At 47.6% G+C, this 6,226-nt stretch overlaps 1 long non-coding RNA gene across 1 annotated transcript in view; it reads left to right on the top strand.

Annotated features, from left to right (window-relative positions):
- The first annotated feature begins 5,078 nt into the window (after positions 1 to 5,078).
- Positions 5,079 to 6,226, top strand: part of LOC103351491 (uncharacterized) — a 7,547-nt gene continuing 6,399 nt past the window's right edge. The window contains exon 1 of the long non-coding RNA XR_007911254.2: positions 5,079 to 5,459. This is a non-coding gene — a long non-coding RNA (uncharacterized lncRNA). The remainder of the gene's footprint in view (positions 5,460 to 6,226) is intronic.

Here is a 6,226-nt window from a genome sequence, read left to right on the forward strand (position 1 = left end):
GTCTGTTTCTCTTTATGGATTCTTAGGGAAGACATAACTAGGAGGACATCTGCCTCCCATGTAAGTTTTCATGAGTGCCTGGGTCACTAGGTGGGGCCAGGTATTACGAACAGGGATGTGTTGTTGCAAGGAAGCCTCCACTTGTGCCGCAGTTTGTAGCACGTCTCACCGAATACTGCTGTTCTCAAGTTAGATGACTGTGCCGTGATAATCTGATAGTCTGCAGATTGTGATAGGACACGTCCAAGGAGGGGTTTGCCTTTCACAATAGTCAAACGCACTAGCAGATTCCACACAAATTAAATAGTGCAGGAAAGGTGTGGCCAACCACTTGCGACACAAGCCGGTGGTGAAACTGTTCCAAGCAGGCACAGCAGGGGAGAACTTGATCCCCTTAAGGCTCTCATTTGATTGGAGAATCCTTGAATTACACTTTCAAGAACAAGCCATTGAGGATAGCCTTTTCTTTTCATGGGTAAAAAAACACGTTTATGTTACTGTTAACTGCAAATTTTATTTCCAAGTAAATAATATCACTCTCCTTTATACAAAACTAGACTAGAAGGGTAGCTAGGGTTATCCACACCTAACGGACACACTGGTTAGGCATAGCAAGAGATCTGCCTCTTACTAGCTAAGTGGCTGAAAAGTTGTTTAACCTCTATGAGCATCAACTACTTCATCAATACAATGGAACAATAATAGCACCCTCCCCAAAGAGTCATTGTGAGGGTGAAATGAAGCATGGAAGCTGCACACAGGCAGCTATTAGTAAGCAATAGCTGTTACTATTAATATAGGCTAGGCAAGCATAACATTGTTCAAGTAAGAATCATAAGTAAGAGCAGCTCCTATTGGCTGGATCGAAACATCTGCAAAATAGATTGTGAGTTTACTCCCCTATGGGTCTGAGATCAATGTGCTTTACTGTTACTATTTCTGAATGGATTGATCAATGCATTCATGTCTTGGTTCCAAGTCCCTGCAAAGCAGATCTTGAGACAAAACTTATTTAAAGGTGATCCCTAGAACCACAACAAGGAGGCAGGATTTGGAAGGGAGGAAACTAATGAAGAATGCGTTAATGAACAGGTCTCTGCTGTGGGCAGCTGTTGCTGCAGACTGGCCCCTCTGGCAAGTTCTGTGGAATGCTCCTCACAATCAGCTCTCTCAGGCTGGCTAAGATTGACCAAGCAAAGACACTCAGGAAATCACCTGCTTTATAGCAACTGTTTGCTGGTAACTTCTATGTAGGCCAAGGGGATGTGGGCAGGGCACAGACAGCAAGTGCTATTACTGGATATTAGATGATATTAGGAAGTACTGGTTAATTGTCTTTAGGTATTGTAGTTGTGGAAGGGAGTGTCCTCATTCTTGGAGGATGCCTGCTGAGATATTTGGGGGTTAAGTGTCTCATTGATCATAAGTAACTTTCAAAAGATTCGGCAAAAATAAAGGCGTGCGCGCACACACACAAATACAGCAAATGTTAACATTTACTCAATCTAGATAGGGATATAGATATCTTAATTGTATTATTATTTTAATATTTTATATTTTATATTGTTAATGGCTAAAATGTAGTTGGTAGATGTTTATTGAGTATCTACTATGTGCTAAATATTGCAAGTACTGGGGATACCAGTTCCTTCCAAGCCATACAGTGCCCTTGTCTTGAGTTAGGAAAAGATGGCTTGTCAAGTCACTCTACTGCCATCTGTGGACACTAACTGTAATAACTACACAAAGCTATGAGGTCTACAAAGTGAATGATGCGCCCTGATTTCCAGGTTAAGTGGGTACCCTGGGAGATATCTAGATGAGTAAACCTCCTGGCCTTCAAGGGTCTTTACCTTCTAGAGTGGAAAGATAAACATGATGGTCAGGAACCCTGAAGAGTGCCCTCAGATGCAGGGAGAGATTTCACATGGAAATGGTGCAATGGCACCTCTTCTGGAGAGTCAAGGAAGTGATGTGACTTGTCCAAGGTCCTGCCAATCCCTGGAACCTTCTTCCTTCCCCAGCTGAGAAATCATTTTCCCTTAAGTATTTCATCCTATGAAGTTAACCATTAAGCCCAATTAGTTTGTCTGGTTGGATGCCATATTACCAAGAGTCCAACATTCCAAAGCGTCCACAAGTAGCTTGGGCCCAGAAGAAGAGAAGAGAGGCAGCCTTGAGTCTGAAAATTCCTGGGGGATACAGACCCATCTGCTGCACATCGTCCATGCCCAGGCGCTTCTGGGAAAGTAACAGAAGGCTGCGACTCACATCGGGAAGTCTCCTGGCACTTTTTTCTCATCGTGTCTGAGGAGACTCAGAAAGCTCGTCTTTACCAAGCCTCCTGGGTTGGGTGCTGTGGCGCAGACGGTTAAGCCACTGCTTGGGACACCTACATCATTTATCAGAGCGCTGGTTTAAGTACTGGCTCTTCCACTTCTGATCCAGCTCCCTGCTAACGTACCTGGGAAGGCAGCAGATGATGGCCCAAGGACATGGGTCCCTGTCACTCATGTGGGAGACCCTAATGGAGTTCTGGGCTCCTGGCTTCAGCCTGACTCAGCCCTGGCTATTGTAGGTGTTTTCAAAGTGTACAGCAGATGAAAGATCTCTGTCTCTCCTTCTGTCTGCCATTCTGCCTTTCAAATAAGTAAATCTTCAAACAGCAGCAGCAGTCCTTCCAAGTAACTCTGACAGTGGGTGGTGATCTCCCTTTGTAAACCACAGACTACAGAACCACGCATTGGCCAAGGTGATGAAGGTGAAAGCCTTCTGCTAAGGGGAAGAATTCAGCTCAGTGCCAAGTGCGTGGTGGGCACTTAAGAAACTTTGGCCTAAGGGAAAAACGGGCAGGATGCCCACTTGGAGATAAATTCCAGGTGTTTTGCTGTTTCAATCCGGAATTCAAAACGGCATCATCCAGACCAACTAAAGTTGCTCACGGGACCTCAGAGCGTCTGCCTTAAATAGCTTCAGTGATTCTCTAACTTCCAATCTCCTGATGTTAGGGTTCCTCCACCACCAGAAATCTTAGACCTCAAGATCTGAAAGGGTTGCCAGGTGTAAGCAATAGAAATACAGGCCATCCGGTGTGAAGTTCAGCTAAATAATGAATCCTTCTTAATATAAGTATGTCCTGTGCTAACTATAGTTCATGACAAAGTCAGGGTTTGGAATATACTCATGTTAAAGAAAAAAAAGCCTTGTTTCTCTGAAATTCAAATTTAACCAGGCATCCTGTCTTGCATTTGGCAGTTCTCCATCTATCTAACCCTTGCTTTTTATTTGCTTTTTCAAGATTTATTTATTTGAAAGGCAGAGTTCGGGGGAGCGGGTGGCAGGAAGAAGGGGAGAGAGAGAGAGAGAGATCTTCCATCTGCTGGTTCACTCCCAACTGGCTGCCATGGCCAGGGCTGGGTTAGGCTGGAGCCAGGAGTTTCATTCCAGTCTCCCACGTAGGTACAGGGGTCCTAAGATTTGGGCCGTCTTCTTCTGCTTTCCCAGGCCATAGCAGAGAGCGGGATCAGAAGTGGAGCAGCTGGGACTCAAACCAGCACCCATGTGGGATGCCAGCACTGCAAGCGGAGGCCCTATTCACTACTCCACAGCACCGGCCCCAACCCTTGCTTTTTAAAACAGGTGAGAAAATGAAGTTCAGAAAGGAGAATGCGATTTGTCCAAAGGGAAACAGCTGTTTAGTGGCAGAGCAGGCATCAGGATCCACTGAAGATTCCTGGCTGCCACACAGCAAATGCCCTTTTCTAAACGTCCTAATTTAGAGTTTCTTTCTTTCTTTCTTTCTTTCTTTTTTTTTTTTGACAGGCAGAGTGGACAGTGAGAGAGAGAGACAGAGAGAAAGGTCTTCCTTTGCCGTTGGTTCACCCTCCAATGGCCGCCGCGGCTGGAGCGCTGTGGCCGTTGCACCGCGCTGATCCGATGGCAGGAGCCAGGTGCTTCTCCTGGTCTCCCATGGGGTGCAGGGCCCAAGCACTTGGGCCATCCTCCACTGCACTCCCTGGCCACAGCAGAGAGCTGGCCTGGAAGAGGGGCAACTGGGACAGAACCCGGTGCCCCAACCTGGACTAGAACCCGGTGTGCGGTTCTAGGCGGAGGATTAGCCTAGTGAGCCGCGGCGCCGGCCTAGAGTTTCTTAATTTGGCTTCTTGAACCACTGTGGATGATCTTTAAACTGCCTGAGAAACTGCTGAAATTGTTGACGAAAATGTGTGCGTTTGTGTGTGCAAGCACCTGAAGATACATCCAGGTATGTTCCTGGGAAGATGGTCTCTTAACCTGAACATACTAAAATGTTATCCTACCCTCCACAACCCACCTACATCAAAAACAGAACTCCCTCGGATCTACCCTCCAGGCTCCTTCTGTCTTTGCCATGATGGATTTTTGATTGGCTGGGAGGAGTAAGAGAACTCTGCGTCCCCATCACCAGGTTCTGTCACTCATCCTCCCATCCAGCTAGCAGATGCCTGGGATTGTCACTGATTTACAGGTGGGGCCACCAAGGCTTATGGGCCTGGGGGTGAGGATGATAAAGATGGTAACCCGAGTGTGTGAGCTTCCAGAACCTATGCCCCATGCCGCAAAGTCTCTGCCTCCACACTGATAGCGAGTGGGAAACCGTCAGTGGGTTTTTGTATCCTCAGCTTCCTCCAGCTGTAGGAACAGCTGGCCTGGAGTTAATGGCGGTTAGGTAAGCTTTCAGAGACCAGGAAGGAGGTGACAGTGATGTGGCCTTCACTATTGCCACTAGAGGTCCCTTGTCGTCTGCAGTGAGTCTGGTGTCAGGCTTTCTAGGGCTAAGAAGGTTCTCTTGGAGCAGCTTTCCCGGCATAGCTGGTCTGTTCCATACCACACGGTCCTGCAGGACGGATGGGGAATTAAATGGCTTCTTCACAAGCAGGTGGATAATGTCCTCCATCATCAGTCTTGAAAGCAGAACTCTTAAGTGGGAACAGGATTCTAAAGCTTCTTCCTCATCCAAAAGAAAACACACACACACACACACAGGACGTTCCACTGTTGCTAGGCAAACAACCAATTTCCTTCCGAGTGTAGTCTGACTCCAGGGGTGTGTTTACTGGAAGCAAATAAAGCTTCAGATTCAGGGACCCTCTGCAGAAGCCCCTTCTAAAGGCCCTGGTCCAGGTCACATTGTAATTGTAATGTTGTGTTCTTTTCCTTAAAGAAGTTCTGCCCGCCCTCCAGGACATAAACTCTGAAGCCCCCAAGCCGAAGCCCCGTGTGGATCTGGCCCCGCCTGGCTCCAGGACATAGGATTCCAGAGGAGAAGAATCTGAGGGTGGTGTTTTCAAAAGGAAACCCTCCCTGGAGGCTAATAAGAGAGGGTTTCCTGTAGGATGAGGAAGAGAGACACTCAAGTGCCAAAGAACCAGGCAGCCACTTGCCTGCCAAAGGGCACAGGTGCTCCAGGGCCAACAAAGGTGAGGGTCTCTCCTCCTCTTCCCTCCCCTCCTGCCTTTCCTTCCCCTCCTTCTCCCCCTTCCTCTCATCCCCTCCCCTCCTCTCCTTGCCAGCTCAGCACTTTCTTTTGGTAAGTGTTTGCCAAACCTGTAGGCACAGTGCGGCTCCCTGACAAGCCTGTGGCATCCTGTTGGTACTTTCTGAATAAACAAGTGGTCTTGCCAACCATTGTGTAGACTTGGGAGAGCAGGGACAGCTACAGTTCCAGAACTGCTGTGGGTTGTGGTGAGTGATGAACTTGACACAGGGGTAGAGGATCAGGGTGCAATGAACGCTTATGTTTGGGAGAGAGGGATGGATTCTGGGATCCACAGCCTTAGATGCAGTTGAGTGTGAGAAGCTGTGAGGTTTTCTGAAAGCGAGCGTTGCTGGAAACCTGTGGGTTCTGACTGGTGAGACGTAGCTCCGTGTATCTCTTCCCAATTCTGCATTCATTGATCTCAACTTGGTAGCTTGCAGGCAGCCATGCTAGGAACATTTATACCATTGAAACTGTCAATCACTAAAAATCAGGGCTCTCCTCTCCACGACTGGCTGTGAAACATTTACCACCAATTCATTGCCTGCACTGCACACACGCCCTGCCAGCTCTCTTCCTGTGTATTTGTGTGCATAAACGCACAAGGAAGCACACGTGTACCATTTCCTCTCTGAGGCCAGCTTGGATTTCAGCAGAACTCCTTGCTCGGTCATGCTGACATCTTTAGTATTTCTTTCCTAATCACAT

Source organism: Oryctolagus cuniculus, chromosome 17 (genome assembly GCF_964237555.1).
Source record: "Oryctolagus cuniculus chromosome 17, mOryCun1.1, whole genome shotgun sequence".
NCBI classification, from domain to species: Eukaryota; Metazoa; Chordata; class Mammalia; order Lagomorpha; family Leporidae; genus Oryctolagus; species Oryctolagus cuniculus.